This window comes from Ascaphus truei, chromosome 4, assembly GCF_040206685.1.
Source record: "Ascaphus truei isolate aAscTru1 chromosome 4, aAscTru1.hap1, whole genome shotgun sequence".
NCBI lineage: Eukaryota > Metazoa > Chordata > Amphibia > Anura > Ascaphidae > Ascaphus > Ascaphus truei.
Genome location: NC_134486.1, coordinates 349,587,334 through 349,612,139, shown reverse-complemented (window position 1 = coordinate 349,612,139; position 24,806 = coordinate 349,587,334). Strand labels below are relative to the sequence as shown.

The following is a 24,806-nucleotide window of genomic DNA, read 5'->3' as shown; positions in this document are numbered from 1 at the left end:
TTCAATCTGAAGGCTCACATGCCTCTTAAAACATTGCATTTACAGTGTATACATGTAGCATAACATGTAAAGTACATGTACACGCTGCAAATCAATGTTAAAAATACAATAATCCCACTCAAATCGCCATACATCACAAGAAGTATATTATTTAATCCAATAAACTCACCATCAATGAATTAACACACATCAATTACATCCCTAAACAATTAAAATACCATCCATACCAATTACACAATGAACTAAAGCTATCGTAACAGAGAACCACTTCAAAACATAGAAAAAAGTACACCAACAATTACAATATACTAAAGCAAGGCTCTCTATAACCTATTGTACGGCCTAGAAGCCCAAAACTTACATCTCTCTAATAATAAAATACATTTACCACACATCTATGCATAGCCACAATGATTAACAATACAGAATATCAAGCTTTAACAACAGTATCATTTCTTACCCTGTATATATATATATATCTGTAGACATACATACATACATACATACAGTGGCAACAAATGATATGCATTTTAAAAAATGAACACATGAAAAAGCAACAAAAAACACAGTTACATTCAATACATTTCTTTCTTTAACTTACCATTACTTGCCCCCACCGACTCCCGTTGATCAGCTTACTCACGAACCAATCCACGAACCAATCCATGAACCAATCCACGACACAATCCACGAAACAATCCACGAAACAATCCAGGAACAGGAAACCATGAAATAAAAAAACATTACAAATTAAACATTAAAATAATAAAACATGACAATCAAGGGTTGTTCTAGTTTTAATCCATGTGAATCTGTATTAAAATACCTTTTTCCGGGGTCTTCTTGCCGTCCGGTGCCACGCCCAGGTCTTCAATCTTCAGGAGGAGGTCCGTCCTCCTCGGCGTCTGTCTTCAAAATGAGACGCCATAGGCTTTTAAAGGCCTATGACGTCACATTTGTCGTCATATGGTTCCCACGGCCCTGATTGGGCCGTGAAAACCATGTGTTTTGGCCGATGTAAAAAAAATTGATAACGTCACTTAAAGGCAATGACAGCACAGCCAATCAGAATGGCTTTGCTGCAATTGCCTTTAAGAAAACGTCATGAAAAGACACATGGCCGGACTCACATGGTACTTGAACCAATCAGAGTAGGGTTGGAGTTCCCACGCTCTGATTGGCTGCCGTACCATGTGAGTCCGGCCATGTGTCTTTTCATGACGTTTTCTTAAAGGCAATTGCAGCAAAGCCATTCTGATTGGCTGTGCTGTCATTGCCTTTAAGTGACGTCATCAATTTTTTTTACATCGGCCAAAACACATGGTTTTCACGGCCCAATAAGGGCCGTGGGAACCATATGACGACAAATGTGACGTCATAGGCCTTTAAAAGCCTATGGCGTCTCATTTTGAAGACAGACGCCGAGGAGGACGGACCTCCTCCTGAAGATTGAAGACCTGGGCGTGGCACCGGACAGCAAGAAGACCCCGGAAAAAGGTATTTTAATACAGATTCACATGGATTAAAACTAGAACAACCCTTGATTGTCATGTTTTATTATTTTAATGTTTAATTTGTAATGTTTTTTTATTTCATGGTTTCCTGTTCCTGGATTGTTTCATGGATTGTTTCGTGGATTGTGTCGTGGATTGGTTCGTGGATTGGTTCGTGGATTGGTTCGTGAGTAAGCTGATCAACGGGAGTCGGTGGGGGCAAGTAATGGTAAGTTAAAGAAAGAAATGTATTGAATGTAACTGTGTTTTTTGTTGCTTTTTCATGTGTTCATTTTTTAAAATGCATATCATTTGTTGCCACTGTATGTATGTATGTATATATGTCTACAGATATATATATATATACAGGGTAAGAAATAATACTGTTGTTAAAGCTTGATATTCTGTATTGTTAATCATTGTGGCTATGCATAGATGTGTGGTAAATGTATTTTATTATTAGAGAGATGTAAGTTTTGGGCTTCTAGGCCGTACAGTAGGTTATGGAAAGCCTTGCTTTAGTATATTGTAATTGTTGGTGTACTTTTTTCTATGTTTTGAAGTGGTTCTCTGTTACGATAGCTTTCGTTCATTGTGTAATTGGTATGGATGGTATTTTAATTGTTTAGGGATGTAATTGATGTGTGTTAATTCATTGATGGTGAGTTTATTGGATTAAATAATATACTTCTTGTGATGTATGGCGATTTGAGTGGGATTATTGTATTGTTAACATTGATTTGCAGCGTGTACATGTACTTTACATGTTATGCTACATGTATACACTGTAAATACAATGTTTTAAGAGGCATGTGAGCCTTCAGATTGAATGATTAAATGGGATTTGGTTAGGCAATTGGTTTGTAAATCATTGAGGATGTTATGCATAAGTGTTGTTGGCATTGCAGGATGGCTTCACCCCTTAATTACCTTTCAGGTTAGTACCCGATAAGGTGATTAAGGGGTTCATTGTTATGTTACTGGTATTGAGATGTTTTGGCTATTTATTATTTTGGCAACGGACCCCAAGGATGATGCTGGCGATGGAGACTTCTTATTGATGAGGTTAGTACAATTTAATTCACTTTATTACCGTATTCAATGTGTTTAATAATGGCCAAATAATGTATTATACCTATGTGGATAATATTTATTTGGCTCATTATTGTACTGTATGTGCTGGGGGAGGGGGTATTGGCCCCAAGGGTATTTGGTAGGACTCCCCTGTGGGTAGTAGTGAGGGTGGTTAGGCCTCAGGGGTGGGGGGGTTAGTGGGGGAGGGTATGTGGGTGATGGTGGGTTAACCCCTTAATGACTGTAGCGGTTAATAACCGCTATGGTGATTAAGGGGTTATGGGACATTACATTGGATGTTTTAATTGTTGTGTCTGTTTTGCAGAAGCGGATGGGGCATGGGCAGGATGAAGAAGAGGATGGCCTTCATCGTGGCAGCCGCACATGGGTGAGTGCTACATGTATTTAATGTCTTTATTGGTGTGTATGTATTGTAAATGGACAACTGCACTATTATCCATTTGTGGATAATAGTAATGTTTCCCATTACTGTATTGTATGTTGTGTATTGGTGCTATGTTTATTGTGGGCATTTGTCCCCAATAAACATGCTACTATGCGTTAACCCCTTCATTGCCTTAGCGGCTATCCGCTATGGTAATGAAGCAGCATTAATGTATTTTAATAATATTGTGCGGGAGCAGGAGGCCCCCTGAGCTGAAGCGCATTTATTTGTGGCTCAGAGACCCCCTGCTTCTTGAGTTACAGGCCCCGGTTTGGGCCATCGGTTACAGTGTGGACGCCATATTTGTTGCGGGGACGCTATAAACATGGCGGCGACACTGCCACCCGATGACACATACCGGGGCCTGTAACTCGGGAAGCAGGGGGTCCCTGCTCCACAAAGCAATGCGGTTCATCTCAGGGAACGCCCTGCTCACTGTACAGTATTATTAAAAATACATTCATGCTACTTCATTACCGTAGCACATAGCCGCCAAGGTAAGGAACGAGTCTTTATTGATGTGTGTTTTTTACTGATAGTGTAGATATGCAGAGGGTCTCCGGAGCAGAACCACGTTGGTTTCAGATCCGGGGACCCCGTGCTCCCCGAGATACAGGCCCCTTTTGGGGTGCCGGTATCCCTCTGCTTTGTTTACAGGTCGCGGTCACGTGATCGGGACCTTTAAACGCAGAGGGATACCGGCACCTCATAAAGGGGCCTGTATCTCGGGGAGCAGGGGGTCCCCGGAGCTGAAACCAACGCGCTTCAGCTCCGAAGACCCCCTGCACATGTACACTATCAGTAAAAGTTGTTTTTAAATACTTTATTTATTGCCGATGTTTGCGCTGAGAGAGCGGCTTGTCTCTCTCAGCTGCAAACATCTATCGGCAGAAAAGGCCTTATCGGGAGCCAGGCTGTATCGGCACAGGCTCATCGGCAGCTTTGCTTTCGCAGTGCTTCGGCAGGGATCGGAAGGATTCGGCCCTTACTGAATACTGCGAGGGCAAATCGCCAAAAAAAAGCCTTTTCGCAATTCTTGCCGAAAATTTTGTATCGGGGCTTACTGCATGAGGCCCTTAGGCTCCTACTTCCTGAGAACATCTATATACAGATGTAGAAGACTTCAATGCACCCACTGATTACACAACATATAACTTTAGAACGCAGAATTTCACAGAGTTTCCATAGGATTCAATGGCGGTGATAACACAAAATGTAACAGAATATCCCACCGTAATGTGCCAGCGGGAGTAATAAGCTTTGTAGTTTGTGAGGTTTGTCACAAACTGGGTTCGTGAAGCTGCAGGCATGAGAATACAACAACATTGCAAAGAATGGAGCTGTGTAGTAACTTTCAGAAGATTAGAGTGTCACAGAAGACCCAAGCTTATCATTGTGATCAAGGCATTAGACAGGACAAAGCAGTTCTATAAGGAGTATTTATTCCAGCCAAAGCCAGCAAGCACAACACAAAACACAGAGCTATACTCACTAAAACAGGGGCATGCGGGAGGAATCCTAGCTGAATAGGTGCTGAGAACCACGTTAAAGGCTTACCCATGGTTACATTCACCATAGGAAATCATGCTAGACAGGGTGGCGGCCAATCATAGCACGGGTGCTGCATGGCAGGGCTGCCGACAGGGGGGGACAGTGGGTACAGGTGTCCCGGGCCTGATGGCAGCGGGGGGCCTGCTGGGCCTGACCTCTGGCCAGCCTGGCTGCCGGTTCTCTCGTGGCCTGGCCCCGGCTCTCTCTCAGATGCTTGCAGGCCTCTGTCACTGTCCCATGCCGATGGGCCTCTGTGATGTCAGCGCGCCAGAAGTAGGCTTAGCCTAGCTTCCAGTGTGCGATGGCATGGAGGGTGGCCCGGCACACGCCAACTTGGCGTGGGACAGAGGGATAGAGGCCTGCAGTGAGGGAGAGCTGGGAGTGAATTGTCTTATAAGGTGATGGGGGAGGGGAGGGGGAGGGTAAACTCTGGTAACAGTCACTGAAGAACTGGGTGCTGGGGCTAATAGTAAACGTAGACAAAGCCTTATAAAAAAATAAGGAAAAGGGGAGGCCCCTATTTTAGCACTCCTAGTTCAATTGAAATTATGAAATAATTAAAATTAGACTTTAATAGTATCAATAATATAAAATGAGGTTGGACAAACTAACGTAAACAATTTGATAACGCCCCTTTGAAAGGTGATGATGTACACTTGTACTGCTAGGCTAACGTTGGTGATGAGGTCTTGATCACTAACTATAATGCCTGTGGTGATTAATCGGTATCAAAGTAGGTTGGATACCAAGGTACAGACAGATAGGGGATCTAGCACATACTGTATATGGTGATTTTGCCCAGTAATGCAGACATTTTGGGGGACAGTTTTGAAATTAATAGAAGATGTGACAGGAATCAGGGTTCCGCTAGACCCAATTTTAATAATCTTGGCTAAGTCTTTGGAAGATGTACATCATTACACAGCGAAATTAATTTTACATAAACTTACGGCGGCTAGGTGCGCGGTAGCTGCAGCGTGGAAAAAAACACTGCCGCCCTCCAGAAGAGAGGTCATTAGAAGGGTCAACGATGTACAATTAATGGAGAGACTTTCCTCATTATTGAATCACACCACAAGGAAGTTTGATAGTGTCTGGGATCCCTGGGATGTTGGATAGGGGAAGACCCCGATAGGATAGAGGATCAGGGAGTGATGAGTGTAGGATATGTCATTGATAAAATGTAACTGATAAAATGTTATAAAATTTGGTATTAGATGCAATTTGACTGTTGTCGATTGTAAGAACTCTGATACAAAATGGTTGTTTCCCCCTTCCTCCCTCCCCCTTTTTTTTCTGTACCCATCCCCTTCCCATTTATGTTTGAAAATCTTAATAAAAATATAAGTTAAAATATATATATATATATATATATATATATATATATATATATATATATATATATATATATATATATATATATGTAAGTATTGCAGTGTTACTTAAGTAAATTGTTTGGAGTGGATTGCAAAATTGCTCTGACTGTATTCCCACAGAGCTGGGAACTACAGTTCATCTTTGCAAGTGCTAAAACTCACATTTTCTGTCATTTTATTGCTAGATATTTGAATGTGGGCTCTTCCAATTTAAATCTATGAGTAACATATTTTTAAGCTTGCATTCAAGCATTTGCCGTTCATAATATTCTTCAGCACAGCATTTAAATGTTACTAGGGTAAAATACATGACATATAGCTCGGGATCCAAAATGTTTTATGTTAAGCAAATTGTCCTTGGTACTGCAGCTATCAAATGAAGGAGTTATGTTAGGCTTTGAGTCATAAAATATCTGGATTTAAATAAATGGTTTTAAAGTCAAGAGCAGTATTAAGATTGATTTTAAAGTTATTCTTATTAAAGTCTTAAACATAAGATATATATTTACCCTGCAGATTGGCAGTTATAAAAATGATACAATTAGTATAATAGTGTGGTTATGCTGCCCTGACAGTTTTTACATATTGTGATTAAAATGCCTGCTTTCTTGACTATGTTAAGGCAGCAATACATGTTGCATTTTATTTAATTAAATGACTTTTTTTTTGGTTTGTTTAATAGATGCAGCAGTTGCTTAGCTTTAAGTCAGTGTTTCCCAACTCCAGTCCTCAGGGAACCCCAACAGGTCAGGCCTTAAGGATATCCCTGCTCCAGCATTAAGGATATCCCTGCTCCAGCATTAAGCATATCCCTGCTCCAGCACAGGTGGCTCAGTCAAAATGACTGAGCCGCTGATTTACCCACCTGTGCTGGAGCAGGCATATCCTTAAGACCTGACCTGTTGGGGTTCCTTGAGGACTGGAGTTGGGAAACATTGCTTTAAGGAAATGTCATTACCTAAGCTGCTGATCGATCCATTCTCTTGTGGTCGGTCAGTAAAGATCCTGCTTCTCTGGGTTCACAATATGGCTGCCTATTTCAAAAGAGAAAGTGTTGTGTTTTTTTATTTTTTTTGATGATGATGGTATAGCAACTCAAGGATGCTTAATACATTAAGATTCGCTAAAAAGGACATAAAGAGCGAGGGGAGAGGGAAATGTAAAAATGCAGTATTATTTACAGTAATACTACAAAACAGGATGTATTTAAAAAAACATAGGATTTTTACTATGAAGGTTACTACAGTAAAACAATTTTTTTAAAAAGGGCATAATGTGTGTTTGTGGGGGTGGGGGGGGGGTGCAGTATGTATTATCTAATATTACACAACCTATTTATAAAAAATAAATAAAAAAACATATATAGGATTTTGAATGTATTGCTATTTAAGCCAGTTAATATTTGCTGCCTCAACATTAATACATTCACATACAGTACAGTATGTGGAGGTAAGAAAACATTGGTGATAATGACAGAACAGTGTATGCAAAACATGAATCTATGTTTTGTATTTCTTAGAATAACATTCTTGGAGCCATTAAATATTGGTAAAGGTACATGGTTGTTCTTATTACACTGAAATGCCAAACACTGTAAGCAATTATTTACAAATGTTTTTTTTTTTTAAAAGCTTAAGTCAAGCATTTTATGAGATCTTAACATCTTCAGAATAATATGTATTATTTATACATGCCCCCCATCTGGTTATAACAATAGTCTTAAATGAATGAATGTTAACAATCTACAATGATACTTTTTATTAGCATGAATATTACATGGCCATGTAAAAGATATTACAGTAATTTATGTTTGTAAAATATGAACAGGTGATTGATTGTGTTTAGTGATCTCTGTAAATATTACTCTGACAATATGAGTGTAAATCAATGTAACACTGTTTCCTCCACCCTCTGGGAGATCCTGCCATTACATGGGGTGTAGTGCTGACTACCTGTTGGCTCACAGGATGTTGAGTGGTCCGCTGATGGTTGTGGGGACATTTGGACAGGCTTCTAGTGTACATCTCTATCTCTGACAGTACAGTGCCTCCATCTGCTGCAGGCTCCAAATGTATGGAGGCAATCTCCTGCAGAAGAACTATTCCACTCCCCCCAGAAAGATTGCACACTAGGCTGGAGTATATTAACTGGAACTTCTTTATTCCTCTGCTTCAGCACAGTATAACACAGGCTTCTGCCCAATACAGCTCACACAGGTCTTCAACTTCTGGATGGTCCCTGGACATCCACTCCTGCCCAAAGACACCTGAAGCAGATCTTATTCTTCCCTGACACTCTAGTAGAGCAAGGGGAATGGTATAACTCCCGAGGGGGGTGGACAGTGGGTGCCAATGCCAGCTACACCCCTGTAGCGATTACCTGTCTCTCTCAAGGTAGAGACAATTGATTACATTTAGTAGTGCAGCCCCTTAAGTACAAGGGAAGAAGGTACCAGGTCTGAACCCAGAATTGGGCAGAACACAGGCCTAGTTCCACCTCCTCCTCTGTCTCTCAAGGGAGGTGCTTCTCTGGGGAAAACCCAGTATTGGTCCTGTCACTGCCTGCACTGTTACCAGGGCTTTCATGACAGGGAGGGCAGACTGGTAGCCAAAAACAGGCATGGCTACACCAATATACTCTAAAAAACACAAACTCAAGTTAACACGGATTTAGAACAGATTGTATCAAGGTATATTAGGTTGCTCCTTTATTAAGGACATTGTAACTGGATTTTGCCCAGCATCGGAACCATGTTAAGTACTAATTCCTCATTTTGAGATCACTTCATCAAACGATGACCAGTTCTCCCTGATGGCACAGTTACGTGTACTGTAGTCAGCATTCTCACATAAATAACGAGCTGTAATGAGCAGGTGCTGTAGCAGTGGTTGCTGTGTGTGGTGGACTCTCTACAGGAAGTATAGGAGACTTCAGGGGAGATAGTGAGGTGAGAGAGAATAATGTAAAGGAAGAACAAAACATAATGTTGACATAAAGAAAGAGAACAATGAGTATAATGGTAACCATTTAATTCAGAAAATCGAACTTTTAAGCAAGATGAATTGACCAAAAAAATATGGCCCCCATAGTACAAAATACTCATTGTGTACAATAAATGTCAACTTCCAAAAAATAAAAGAAATCTTATCTGAAAATCGTAACTTGACAATTTGCTTGATTTAGAAATTGGCAATTTGGCTACATTTTTTAATGTTGTCTGAGTGAGAAAATTGCCCCTTACAAATCTCAATAAAAATCAGGTTTTCCACACTAGTCCTTTGTTTAGCTTCAATGTCTGTCTGAAGTGCTCAATGCTTTCATATCTTTCTCGCCGGTTAAGGTAATTTCCAATTTCCAGTGCTTCTTTTTAGGACTCCTTTTACAACTCTTAACAAATACCCTTTGTCTTCCGGTATCCCAACCACAGGATTGCTTGGAGTTAAGACCGCCGACTGCTTGTATGGGGCCCAGGACAGATTGTTGACCGGGGCCCCCGGGTTGATGAGGGAGGGAGGAGAAATAGCGCCCGATCTCTGCATAGTTGCCAACATTCCGAAAAGTTTTCCAGGGATAACCCGAGGAGCCCATTGGGTAGATCCCCAGAGCTCGGTTAATTCGAACCTAATAACGTAACATTCATGAAATTGGTAACAGACGTTATTTTTCTCTTTATTTACAGGTACCCTCAAGCCTAATGAGATGCCTAAGTAATGTCTGTTTGCAAAACGCCCATTGTGACGTTACCTGGATGAACAGGGATTATCATTGCGTTGAGACACGTTACAAAATACACTGCACATGCGCATTGGAAAAAAAGTATTATTAACGCATGTCAGTTAGTGACGCGTTAGCCATGTGCATTACCTAACAGTGTTGTAACTAATACATTATTATTAAGGTTACTTCTCTCTCCCTGAAATTAATTTTCTCGTATGTAGATTCATTCTGGTACACATCGTTAATACACTCAATATTACATACAATAGTAGGCCATATATATATATAGATATACCAATAAAGAATATCACGTGTGAGCACATTCACATGTCTTAGACAGGTCTGCAACCCTGCCTTTCAGCCATTATCACCTAGCATACAGTGCTCCCACTGCAGCAAGGGATTCTGGGAAATTACATGCAAATGAGCACACAATGTGACACCTTTTGCCTGGAATATCCATTCACATGGAGCCCATATAAGCAAATGCTCTGCTGTTCACACATCTTTTAAGCACAGCATGGGATTATGCAAAGCCAGTCAAACCACTCACAGACATTTTTTTTTTAAACTTTTATTAACGTTTTACATATTATAACTTTTTGAAAAAAAACATATAACCAAACATCATACAAAGATAAGAACCATATACTTCAAGATTCTTTCATCTCATTCTTACAACCCAAACCTTAAAACCTTAAAACTCAAAACCATTCTCCACTCTCAAGTAATGTGATCATCTGTTTTAATTCTTCCTCCATACTTTCCAAACCTCTCTTATTTTTCTCTATCTGAAATTCAGTCCTCATATTATATTCATACGCGTCCCTTACTTCTTTCATGTCCCAATATTTCCGCCCAAATCTCCTCCCTAGTCGTTTGTGCAAAACCCCGTCGACGCAAGAAGGGTCTGGTCTAAAACGCACCCAGTATTTCCTTTTGCTATTAAACACTCCATATGCGTTGGTTTGCTCTGAACCACCCTTCACCACCGTGCAGTATCTCTCCAAAAATTGGGTAATGTCCTGTTTGTGTGCATAAGGATTATACATATGCACAGTAACTTGCCGTTCTTCCATCATAAAGCATGGATGCACCGATATTCCCTTGAGGCACTCGTCGTTCTTCTTCTAATTGCATGTTTCTTACACTCTGTAGGCATCCTGTTCGTACACAAAAGTGACATAGAAAATTCCTTGCCTTGGGAAGTCCTGTATGCAATACAGCTTCGCCGTCCCAACTTGGCAAATCTCTCGTAAGATTTTCTCCACGATGGTCTTTAGATTGACCCAGGAACACGCGTCTTCCTCCACCAGGAAACGAACTGTGTTCTTCAGACGCACCTCTGCCGTGAAAGCCGCCATAATCGCCCTCCAAACAGTTCGGGATGGCGTGCCCCCCAAAAAGCAGCGAGTGGCTTAAGACTCCCGGAGGTGCCGATGCCACAGGGACAAGGGGGCACAGTCCCAGCTAGTACCCTGCAGAGGAGAGCATGGCTTCAAACTCCCCTGCCAGGTAAACCCACCCACAGACTGTTTTGACCTTAATGGGTCTCCTCAGTGTGGGGTTGGTTGTACTAGCTTTGCAATTTTCTAGGCTGGATAGGTTTACCATACATTTTAAGTTATGGTGGGTGAAAAAGGCAACAAAAAACCTCCATTTCCTTTATTCCTTTCAAATCATATTATACTTAATCCCTTGAAAAAAACACTATTTAATCTGCATCTGTTACTGTGTTTCAGCCATTTATATGTTCCACCATATACTGTATCTGTTAGTATAACACATGTAATGAAATAATTAAATCCTACACGGCCCATTGATATGGGCACCACTTAAGACGTTTACTTTTTCCCTTGTAGACAATCTGTAGGAATAACGCACCTCAGTGTTTAGAAGTGAGTAAGGACAGCTTTCAGCAGGCATGAAATATCATTGCGTTAGTATCGTAGCTTTAACAGTAACAGAGGTCTGAGGATCTCCGTTGTTAGGTAAAGTGCTTATTGCCATATGATTTGCATATGAAGAAGCCTGAGGTCCGTTAAACTTTATTGTTTTGTTATTTGTAACGAAAACGGCTGAACATCATGGCATTAAACACCTTTGGGGACGTGTTATGGATATCGATAAATAAAAAAAAACATGAGTTACAATAAAATGTATACCTCTGGCTAATTTACCCTCTATCATCTCTCTCTATCACCCTCTGCCCCGCACTGCCCCGCACTCCCTGCACTGCCCCGCACTCCCCCGCACTGCCTGCACTGCCTGCACTGCCTGCACTGCCTGCACTGCCTGCACTGCCTGCACACATAACTTCTGTTCCCTCCTGCAGATACCTCCTCACCCTGCTGGGCCCCGTCAGATGACCCATCCCCCATTACCTCCTCACCCTTCTGGGCCCTGTCAGGTGCCCCCCCACCCAGCTGCGTCCCATCAGCTTCCCCCTCCCCCAAGTAAATTCCTGAAAGTCCCTTGGGCTTAAAATGGTCAGGGAACATATACGGTAAGTTGTAAAAATATTGCCTTTTTAATTGGGTGAACCTGGTTTGAATCCCAGTGTAAAATCTCCTTGTGACCCTGAGCAAGTAATTTTAACTCCTTAAATAATAAAAAAAAATGTTATGAATGTTTTTAAGTTTTAAGAGCTATTTATCTCGTGCATACTGTATGTTACTATAATTACATGTAATATAATATATTTACCTTTTTGGGTTTTTGTAGTGCTTTTAATTTTTCTACATTTTGTGTAATATCACCTATTCAAAAAAGAGTGTAGTCATTAGTGTACTTGTTTGATGTATCTAACTAGGGCCAATTCCAATTAGAGGGAAAATGGCTGAAGTTTGTGCTGGTTTTATGCATTATTATCACACCCGGTTAAAGAAACATATATTTAAAATAAATTGAGATTGCATGCTGTTATTCGACATATTTAAGCCAAAAAAAAATAAAAATGATCTATTATCTTTAATAATATTTTTGTGTATCTTTCTGAAAAATTGTATTAACCCCTTCACTACCAAATATGCCTGCAGTGGGTTGCCGACCTCTGGAAGTAAAGCGTTTAATGTGAGTGCATCTCAAGTATTCAAATGTAGTTGTTGGATTTAATTTCAGACACAATAAATAATAATAATAATCATAATAATAATACAGCTCAACCCCGTTATAACGCGATCCGTTACAACGCGAATCCGCATATAACACGATGCAAGCATGGCTCCCAATTTTCGTATTTATGAATACTTTACAACACGATTATTGGTGTCTTAAATACTTTATTGTACAATGCATACACTTGTACATTATTTCTAACGCGATCCACTTATAACGCGATGTGATTCTTTGGACCCCAAGCACAGCGTTATAAGGGGGTTGAGCTGTAATAATAATAAAACACTAGAACAGTATCAGTTATAAAACCTTTTCCATTCTTTGATAAATCATGACATGATAGGATCACATCGCAGATGCTACCTGGCTACGTTTCCAGCATGACTCTCGCAAATGTAATGCATGCAATGTGCTAATAGCGCAAGGGGTGGTGTTAACGTATTCACCTACGCGTACTGAAAGCCAAATAGGATTTCATCTTGTCAAATGGGAGGTGAGTACAAACTGGAGACGAAGAACAAAAAGTTGATGGGCCACAACATTTTGAAGAGGATGGATGAAGAAGCAAAGAGGAGAACAGGAAGTAAAAAGAGGACGAGACAATGAGGTTGACAGACACATCTGGGCCCATAATGAATAGGTTGGGAAACTGACATTCCATGCTGCATTTTTTTAAATGAATGGGATTAAAATGTTCTCCAGTACAGAGAAGCAGCTTTACAACATATTGATTAAGGACCAAGGGCAGACATGCATTTTGAGGGGCATGAATCAAGTGTCCAAATTAGGCACCAAGTGTGTTATTTGTACGCTGCAGGGCTCTGCGGCAAAATATCAAGGGGCTGTACTCCATTTCTTGCTTACTTTGCACCATGAGCATTTTGAGGAGTACTGTAGTTTAAAAAAAAGAAGTTGGAGGAAGAGAGAGTCCGAGTGATATTGTAATGAGATGTATCAAACGTTGCACCCATAATTGGTGCCGATTTCCTCTCTCGTATCAAACAAATCTGCCAAGTTTAAGTGGCGCTAACGTCTGCTCCTATGAGATCTCCGCCAAATATAAGATAAGCAAGATTTATAAATCTTTTGCCGACACAAATGTTAATATTGCTCTGTTTTGCAGCAAATTGCACCATTCCAATGCATATCCACCATTATATTTATTCAGTTTAAGAATAATAAATAGGATTTCTTTTTAGTTTGATTCTTGAAATGTAAACATCATATTTAGTATACTGCTGACTTCAAAAAGGGAACATATCCATTGCAAGTACCAGCAGTTATTAAGGTGAAAAAACGTTTTCTCACAAATGACTCTATAGTACCCTATCTACTCCACTGAGCAAATAAATGAAGCACTTCAACTACTTGTGAACACATACACACAATATATGCTAAATGTATGAGATCTTCAAACTTACATTATCACTTTCAGCGAGCTTTATTGTGTGTTGTAATCATGGATACAGAACATGTACATTTCTGTGACAATCCAGAGCCAAGGCCCCAGAAGAGCCTCCCCATGATAGCAGTAAAAGGACAGCTTGTTTCAGTAACAGCAGTAGTAGCTTTTACGGCTTTCATAATTGACTATGACAATCATGTTACAGCTCTGGCTTTCCTCTGACAGGCTTATACATTTTAATGTGACGGTCTCCTTTGAAATGGTGGCATGGTTGTGCTTCTGATGGTTTGTTAAACTGTGCTACAGTATGTTAAAAATTCCATCCAGCCTTGAAACACTGGAACAGTGCAACTGAATTTAGGCAGGAAGGCAACTGGTCCCCTTTAGGATCACTGGAAAAGCCCTGAACCAGCTGAATGTTCAGAGGCAGTCAAGAAGGCTTGCTTAGGTCTGTATCATTATCCCATTTAGATTAAAAACATAAATATTCTTATTTCATGCTAATCCTAAAGAGAGATACTGTATGCGGTGCTTTAATAGAAAATCTCCTCTTTAATCTTTAATTATTACAGCATATATGTTTGTTATACTGTATTAGCAATAATTAATATGTCAAATTCTAAAGGTGAAAAGTTTGTTAAAACGTGTGCTGATCATGTAAGAAGTAATCTGATTTTGAGAGTCTCATGCCCAAAGTAAGTCACAGATCAATAGCCTCAGTTTTTCTATATTTGGGCTTGTATTGTGTTTTGATATTATACGTATGAGTATGTTGATTATCACGTAATAAAGCGTTCTGCCGCTAAGCAGTATCATTGGTTTAATTCCGGGAGAGAGCAAACAAAATGAATTTAAAATCACATTGTTATTACTGAGTAACAGGTAACGCGTGATTCCGTCTACTGTTGTAACTGGAAATATCTGTTGAAAAACATCGAATTCTGTTTTAATCAGCATTTTACAGTATGAATGGAGGTGTATTTCTGTACATAATAGCACAGGCATAGGAGACAGTGTGAATCTTCAGTGGGAACACTGCAGTTTTCTTCTTCGTTTGCAGCCTTGCAAATGATTTTGCAAGATTCATGATATCACAGTAGCAAAAGCTGCTTGTGATTGATGGGACCCCATCATCCACCCTGCCCACTCTATTATAAAGATCTGTGTCGTCAGTGGCAGTGACGCTATGTAGGAAATTGCCCATTTATGGCCACTCAAGCAAATGATATCAGTACAATAGGTGGCTCCTGTCTAAATGGGGATCATTTCCTAAATGAAATGACAGGCTCTTATCTGGGAAACGAGAGGCAGCGGCACCTGGTTTATGTTATAGTTATCCTGGGAAATAACATCATCCTATAATGAATGAATAAATCCTATTTTGTAAGTCTGTTGCAGAGGAAGGCAGTCTTTCGGCTGTTATAAAACAAGCCCCACATCCACAAGGAGGGAAGCTCCACGTCCATGTTTTCTGTTACACTTGAATATATAGGACATGTATTGCAATCCTATGCTTGCCACAGTGCTGCAGTATACTTGTTTTGCAGAGATCTATAAAAGGCTAGTCACAGCTGTGAATAACCAGCTCCTTGGATACATAATTTGAAATCTCTGGCCTTCATGTTTTTCTACAATGAATGCGATTCCTGTTTGAGAATGTACATTTTCCTGTCCATTGACAAGCTAAATGTTATTTTTTGGATGCTGCTAGCAATACAGTAGTCTTCTAAGGTAAGAGGAAGATGACTCGTTTCTTACTTTTAAAGCTTCTGTTTATAATTATTCTGTACTTTGCCGTCAAGAAGAAAATAATGTATTAATTAGCCTTAAGCTAGTTTGTCTGTGGAATATTTGAATGTCTTGCACTTGCATTTTATGTATCTTTTCTGACTATACCAACTACACTGACTACATATGTAAACTGCATCTCTCTGTATTAGCATCTTTCACCCCGTTCTGAGCATAGCATTGCTGAAATGCAAGATATATCTCAGTTGTTGTTGCAAATGGAATGGTACATTAAAGGCAGAATGTGTGCGCTCTGATCAGTCATGATGTTATCATATTGTTATATGCGATTCACGTTGAGCATATTCTTAAATATTTTCTTATTCTTATCATGGCTAATTCTCCAAGCCCAAAAACAGTAGATATGTGTCTGCATTTAAAATTGAACTGAGAACTAGGGATTTGCAGTAACAGAAGCAGTGTTTTATTCCAAGCATGAAGAAGAACGGCAATAAATAGACAAGCTTCATGAACAATGCTGAAGTCAACAATAGCTCCTATTAGCCTCCCTAAATAAGGCACTGAATGAGTATAGCTACTTTGATCTTTTGTTGAAGGGATGTGTTGGACATTCACTGTTATGCAAATGGCACATCTGTAAATGTGTAATTTGAGGCATGAGTGCCAAAGAAAGAGAAAATAAAACCACACACAATTTGTTCCTATTGAATTGTCTGCTAAACATGTTTTAGCAATGTTCCCCGGTTTGCTTGTTTCTAGATCAGTGTTAGAAACGCAAGATCTCGCATAACCTTGTAAGATTAATTGAGAACGAGCTCCAGTACTGGGAAACTCTGCAATAAGTACAGGAAGTGGCGTTGGGGTAAAAATGCTTTGGAAAACACGGCATTAGGATAGATTGTATCCTTTCTTCAACTTCATTAACCCGCGGTGTCCCTTTGGTAATGAACTGGTTAACAAGGGACTTGCATTTGCTCTGTAAGACTGTTCTGCAAATACAACAATTGCTGTAGAAAAGTATAACTGGCTAAATAAATACCAGTCAGTTATTTCTCCATATGTGTGCAGAAGGATTAAGTGCCAGGTGCCCGAGATTTCATATGAAAGAATTGCCCACAAGTTGTAATGGACAGCTAATCTGTCATTGTCGTCACCACGGATTCTATTTCTGGAAGCCTGTTTTGTAAGTGCCACGGTATTCGGTACCTATTTCACTTTTATGAATTGGGAATGCTTCTTCAGTACACAAATTATAAAGAACGATCGTAAACACAAATATTGTCTTTCACACAAACACACACGTTTGACTACGCCTCATTATTCTGCAACAAGTTATGCAATGTAATTCTCTGTGCTGTTTCCTTTAAGCCTAGCATAAAAGATGATGTTTCAGTTCAATAATAATGTCTTATGTTTAATATATTATTTATAACCTGCACGTTTAACAAGATTCCCTGCTGTGGGCAATGGGCATGCATTTTCACATTGCATATGTTAAACCTACTGGAAGGCATGTTGAATTATTGTAATTAATTCTTTATGATGAATTTGGTTAGATGGAGGACGTCTTACTTACACATTTTTTGTGTGCAATATCGCCCTTACATATAGATCTATAGTGTTTAATATGTTAAATACGCAAAAAAAAACAATGTGGAAGACACATACAAAAATATGTATTGCAACACTAGAAATATTGCATTGATTGTGGTTAGTAGTTATGCATATCTTATGAAGATTGGGACTGTGTGTTTTTGCATTTCTTAATGATCTAAGGTCTCTCTGTGTATTTGGTCAGATATTTTTTTCGATTGGTGCAATTGATCGCAATTAGCTCTCTCATGTTGTTATTATTTTCTTTCCAACCCATTTACTGTTTAAGAGTCTGATGGTAATGCATCGCAGGCCCCTCTACTACAGGAAGTATTAAGCCTGTTTCCTTATCACGCAGAAAACACACCGCTGTGCACAAGAAGCAAGACTATTTATTTATACTTCCGTATCTGTTTGTGTTCATGGCTTTTAAATGGACATTTATAAAGAAAAGTCATGTTACTGTTAATCAGAGATGTGTGGACTTGTCCACGTTCGCTTTGCCTTTGCTTCGCTCAACCCTTTCCACAAAGTTCTAACATTTGCCAAAAACTTTGATAGTTAAAAAAATGTGTTAAGAATTGACAAGTCAAGGCGACATGTCCCACTTTGCCAGAGTTGCAGGTTTTGGAGAGGAAGTGGAGGGGTCCTATTAGTAGCGCATTGCTAAAATCTGTGCATATTTGTTAGTGAAGTATTGTAATGTATTTAAAAAAAAAAAATTGTATGCTACAGTATGTGTTGTGTTTGATAGAGACTTTGGCCAAAAACGACTTTGGTCTTATGAGAATTCAGGTACCAAAGAAGCCTACAATGCCAGTCTACAATACAGATTAAAGATAAAGCTAATTTTAATATGTCTTACTGACAGTATTGCTTAGCTAATAACCTATGAATACCAAATCCATTCTTTTAGGGTCATGTGAATTCATGTAAAACAGTACGTATACCACATCCAAAATACATTGGGCTACTAAACTCTGCTATGGCATAAGAAATCTTTTTGAACCAGAAGGTGTTTTCCAGCTCTGAAAGGTATTTCAGTTACTGGGCTTTAAGAGAACAGGCTCTTTAGCTTTATGCCTTAGTGGTGGCACTGTAACTTGGAGTGACATACTTGTGTGCGAAAATTGTCATATGCTAATACTGGATTGCGGAGTACTTGTGACTTCTAGTGTTACTGCACATTTGTATTTTCTTTTCATTTCTGCTAGATGCATGCAGAAAAATAAGGATGACTTTTTACATTGAGATATATATATAATATATATATATTCCATTTGTGTGCACTTAACTAATGTTAATAACTGTCATGAATGCCACACCTGTGTACACGTGACTTGTGTATGTGAAATTGGTTCAAATATCCAGTTGATTCACTTACCTCCATGCAGGCAAGACCGGTGCCGTCAGTGCCGTCGCTTACAGAAGCCCCGCGCTCTCCTACAACAATGAATCTGATTGCCAGGGCAGAGATCGTGGCCTCTGTAATTGTCGTCCCTTCTCCTGCGGTATCTCCTCATGCAGGGTCCCATCATTAATGCTCCACGACGTCAAATAGCATTGTGTTGCCATGACAATGGGACATGACGCCACATTGTGAAAGCATCACGTTGCTATGACAACGGGACGCCCTGTGATGCCGTGTTGCCATGACAACGTGATGCCGCATAGCGCCACCACATTGTTATGGCAACTCAAGGCTATTTTACGTCGCAGAGCCATGATGATGGGACGCTGAGGAGATGCCGCCATAAAAGGAAAGAGGCGAGGTCCCCATATGTCCCTCAAACATCCCAGCCTCCCCTGCCCGCATGGCACTAAAAATGAGCAATAACTCCCCCAAAACTGTCACACTATACTTCAATTATGCTGACACCACCAAAAATAATTTAAGGTCTTACCCTCAGGAGGCCTTGATCTCTAGTTTACTGATAAATTATGTAATTAACACAAAAACCCAATGTAGGAAAATGTGTCTGAAAATGCGGCACGTCTCTTCGAAAGGTACAACAGGTTCAATTAGGTAGGTTCAATTAGAGCCCAGAGACAGTACATTACAGTTTCTATTCAATAAATAAAAAGTGGTACAGTGCTTGATTACAGAAAAGAAATGTTACAAAAACATACAATCTATAAATGCAGACACCTCTTAAAATAATAATAACAAATAATAAAACAGGTATATGTATTATCAACGAACAATATTAGATTCCTTCAAAGAGGTCTTGAAGTTGAAGATATGAGAATGTGTGTTCTGGATATAGCACCCCTCTATATTAAATTCTTCTTTTCATACTCAAATGGATTGTTTTTATGCTCAGAACGTTGTCTTTGTGACAAGGACAGGCCAGCCTTTTGCGGGCGTCTTATCGCCTACTCGGCAAACTTTAGTAACATTTGTGGCTCAGAGAGAGAATGATTTTAAACACAAATGAATCTGAGAGTATAAAATACCCTATAACTCTATCCCTATAGCCCTTAGAATACTGCTATCCTCACCGTTGCATTCGTGTGATTTTGCCGAAGGCGTAGATATAATTCTTGATAATACAACTTGTAGTTTTGAGAGAGGGAACAAAGATCTGAGATACAGTTAGTAACACAGACACCATCTATAAGGAAACAGAGAGTTCCCTTTCTGTCACCTTTTGTTTGCTAAAACAAACAAAAAATGGGGGAGCACAGGTTGAGGGACTATACAGACGTTTATAAAACTGCACGGTATAGAGCTGTGAGTTGAAATATAGTAAGGTGTGCAATAACGTAAACACTTACACGGCCTTGTGTAAATGCTTTCACATCAAGGTGTCTTTACTTTAGGTGTCTTCTCTCCAGTGTTCTTTCCGCTTATACTTTTCTTCACCTCTGTTGTGTAGTTGAGTGTTTCTGGTCTTCTCCACACGAATGATTAGCGATGTTGTCCTCAGGATTAAATGAAACGAGAACAAATAGCGTAAGGAACAATACAGGAAATAAATCAAGTGCGCAGCTAACTCTCCGCGTCCGGTTGGTCTGCTGTGCTCCTGCCTCCTGCTTCCGACGGTGGCTGAAGTGGTGAAAAAAGTCTCAGGGATACTAGCAACGCGTTTCGCCCTTCTTGGGCTTCCTCAGGCTGAAGAAGGGCGAAACGCGTTGCTAGTATCCCTGAGACTTTTTTCACCACTTCAGCCACCGTCGGAAGCAGGAGGCAGGAGCACAGCAGACCAACCGGACGCGGAGAGTTAGCTGCGCACTTGATTTATTTCCTGTATTGTTCCTTACGCTATTTGTTCTCGTTTCATTTAATCCTGAGGACAACATCGCTAATCATTCGTGTGGAGAAGACCAGAAACACTCAACTACACAACAGAGGAGAAGAAAAGTATAAGCGGAAAGAACACTGGAGAGAAGACACCTAAAGTAAAGACACCTTGATGTGAAAGCATTTACACAAGGCCGTGTAAGTGTTTACGTTATTGCACACCTTACTATATTTCAACTCACAGCTCTATACCGTGCAGTTTTATAAACGTCTGTATAGTCCCTCAACCTGTGCTCCCCCATTTTTTGTTTGTTTTCCCATATCACCAAGGATCCTGGATAGGTCCTCTTTGGGGTTTGAGCAGCAGGAAGAGAATCGGAAGTAGAGGGGACCTTAAAGTACCCTTTAAGGTTGTATTGTTCTATCACTAGAATTGTATCACCCCATTAGTCAATCTTTTGAGGTAGCGCCCGGTCTTTTCTGTACATCACCTTTTGTTTGCTAACCAGAACCGTCTTAAGAATTTGTATGGTGCCTCTCAAGGTAGCTTAGAAATCAGGTTAAATCTCTGCCACATCTGTACACTGTTACCAGTCATTGCAATTATAAACATATCATTTTGTCGTTCTTTTATATTCCCAATAATGCAAAGACCATATTGACCCAGGTAACCTTGCAGGAGATAGAGATTTTTTTTTAATGAATGTTAACCCCTTGGTTGCTATGTTGTTAACGCAACTGAATATTGTTAAAGGCAGTAATGCGGCAATAACTTGTTTTATCTATGCTGATTGTAAATACAACATTGAAATATAACTTTCACTAAATCTTTTCTACAGTACGCTTCACTTTTTGCCCATTTTGTGGTAAAGTTGAGCTGTTGTAGGTAGCTTGTTGATATAACTTATGATAGTTATAGTACATAGAAAAAAGACATATGTCCATCGACTTCAAACCTATACATGTTATTTCCGGTATATTGCATTTTTAAGAACGTTTTTACATATTCTAGGCACAGTTTTTCAGGGTAATGTGGCCCTCTGAAATTCCATGACGTTACATGTCACTGGTAATATCTGTTACTGGTCCCTGTTCTTAACAAGATAAGCACTGTGTAAACTATTTACACATAAGAACTTGCAGTGGTGTTACAGTAGCACTTAACAAAACATACACGCATTTATTCTATATTCATCAAATTATTAGATTCATTTTAACAACATTAAATATGCATTATAGGCAATTAAACCTTCTTCAGAACATTAAAGGATAAAGAAAGTTGAACACGTTTCCTCACCGCTCTTTATCTCCTCACTACTCTTGCTGCAGTTTCTTGCTCCCTTGAGTTTCTGCAATTTATTTTACCATTCTGAAAAACAAACCTTAATATACATTTTCCTTGTACAAATGCGTTTGTGTGTAGGCATCTCCAAGTTCATCTTAACTGTGTAATTGTAATACGTACAGTATGTTGTGTAAGAGATGCTTAAACCTTCATAACTATGGGGGTGGCAGTAGTGGTAATAATGCCTGCATTATAATTACTGATGACATTTAGATCTTACATATATATATATATATATATATATATATATATATATATATATATATATATATATATATATGTATTCAATTGTTAATATCCAGAGATTTTAAAGAGGTAATCCAAACTGCACTTTAATAAACATTTTTTTTTAAATATATGCTGCCTATGATTACCTTTATTGAAAACTAATTACCTAAACTGCTGATCTATTCATTCTCCCGTGACCGATCAGCAAAAATTCTGCTTCCCTGGGTTCACCAAATGGCTGCCTTTCAGTTTCAATCAATCCTTCAGCTAGTCAGTTTGAGCTACTGTATAAACAATAGATAAGTTTACCTTAGTAATATAACAATATGTTGTAGTTGTGGAGTTAAGCCGCGATTATACTGGTGGCGCGCGTGTGCACGACCACGCGTGCCGCCAAAACAAACTAATGGAGAGCAATGAAGGTGCACATACTGCGCGCGACCAAGCGTGGTTTTTGAAAATACATTTGGAATTGTTCTTGTATAAACTATTACATCTAGGATTGGTCCATTACAAAGTATCACAATTTAAAACATGTGTTCAGCACTCAGGGAACAATGCAGCTTCTAAAATGTTGCACTGCGGCACATGCATTCTTATGCCGAGGGCATGGTCAGCGCTTACCCGCTGAGCCGCGCTCACGCTTACCAGTGAGCCCCTGCAGCCGCAATGAGAGCGGCTTTAGCAGGGGCTCGTGCACGCTTCCGCAGGCGTGCAGAGGCGTAGCTTTGACATTTTTATTAGTTTGCGTGCTGAGGGGAGCGATGAGGGCGAATCAGCTTTGTGACATCACTGGCCCGCACCCAGACACGCCCCCGGATGGCGCGCGTAGTAAGGCCTCTGAGCGCCTCCGCATGGTTGGAGTCTCTATGAACTCAGCCTTATACAGTTCAAAAGGAAATACTCCGATTTATTTAAACTAATCTTATATATCATCTCTCAAAAGGTTCTCTTCTTTTTTCGACTCCACTATGAATAGGACGATCCAGTTATAAAACAAAACAAATTGCTGTGGCCACTTTATCAGGCAATTCAAACACGCTTCTTATTGAAAGAGTAAGACATGCATGTATTTTACAAGTTTAATTATATACTATATATTTGGCTCTATTATGTTACCATTCAGCGATGTAATAGTAATAGTATTGTTGTTGTAATTATGGATGAGTTGCTGTTCTCATTACAAAATCTCTTTTTAGGAATTAGCTATGTATTGCATCCACATCCCCGTGCTTTGTGGAACATGTACTGTAAGTCCAACTGATTTCTCTTATTTCAATTGTTTACATTTTTCAAATCTTTCTTGAGTCACCTCAAGGTAGCAGCAAATGAAACCCTTTTAAATATATATTTAGCAGCATCTAGATTCATATGACAGGCACAATGCTCTTATCCCATGCATGGTAATTGATTTTAGTTGTCTTTAATCTCATTAAAATGAACAATGCAGGTATTACTGTAAACTCTATATTACAATGGAATTACCAAAATAAGACTGACAATATTATGCTTAATAGCATTACTTCCACAGATATAGTCCAGGCGTGGAGTGGCATACTGTATCTTGTTTCAGACCATTAAGAAGATGTTCTCAGTGGTTGAAATTGAAAATGTGGAATCCTGAGAGAGATATTGTGTATTGTTTGCAAATGATATTGAAGAAAATACAATACTTTGTTTTTGAATGTCGGGCTTTTTGAATTGTATGTAAAATTCAAGCTTCTCTACCGCAGAAAAGATGCCTTCACGAGACTAACAAAAACTGCATAGATGTATTGTCTGAACCACAATGAATAACATCCTTCAAATCAAATGTATGGGAGGTTGACAATTATTTATATTTATTCATATTTTAATTTTGTGCACATGGACATTTAAGTTACTGTACCCATTGAAGTGCTGTGTTAAGGTATGGGTTTCTTTGATTATAAGTTGTTTTGCCAAAGTATCAATATTGTCTTTTTATGCATGTGTTACTGTACTTCAGTACAATGTTTCAAGGAGAAACAAAAATAGAAAGACGTTGGTGTAACATTTTTATCTATATTGTTGAAAACAGTTGACTTGATTTTAACGATATCCGACTAGATTATGCAGAACTATTATGGTGTGTTACATTCAGAATGTGGCAGAAAATATGTACAGTCCATATTTGTTTATAAAGGACTAGCACTCTGGATCATTTATCTGGTGCATCTTGGTTTTGGCTCTCTCAATTCGCCATCACAAAAACATGTACATTCTGATCAATCAATAATTATTTGTAAGTTCAATGTTTCTTAGCATTATTGTAGAATTAAACATGCCTCATTTACACCTTATATTGCTATATTTCTCAAAACTATTTTTATTGTATGTAAATAAAAAAAGTTTAAACTCCTAGATAGAAATTGGTGAAACTGTCAAAATCCGTTTCGTGGAATTTCCCGAGCTCTCCATTCAAAATCTTTTCCGCGGTGTAAAATCCAT

At 39.3% G+C, this 24,806-nt stretch overlaps 1 protein-coding gene across 8 annotated transcripts in view; it reads left to right on the top strand.

Annotated features, from left to right (window-relative positions):
* The window catches only part of DLGAP2 (DLG associated protein 2), a 1,048,830-nt gene that overhangs the window by 376,606 nt on the left and 647,418 nt on the right, over positions 1–24,806 (top strand). For 2 of the 8 annotated variants that reach the window (XM_075598233.1, XM_075598232.1), the window contains exon 1: positions 15,383–15,909. The exons of the other annotated variants lie outside the window; for them this stretch is intronic. The gene's annotated coding sequence lies outside the window, so the exon portion shown is untranslated. Of the gene's footprint in view, positions 1–15,382; positions 15,910–24,806 lie in introns of those variants that run through there. 8 annotated transcript variants of the gene reach the window in all.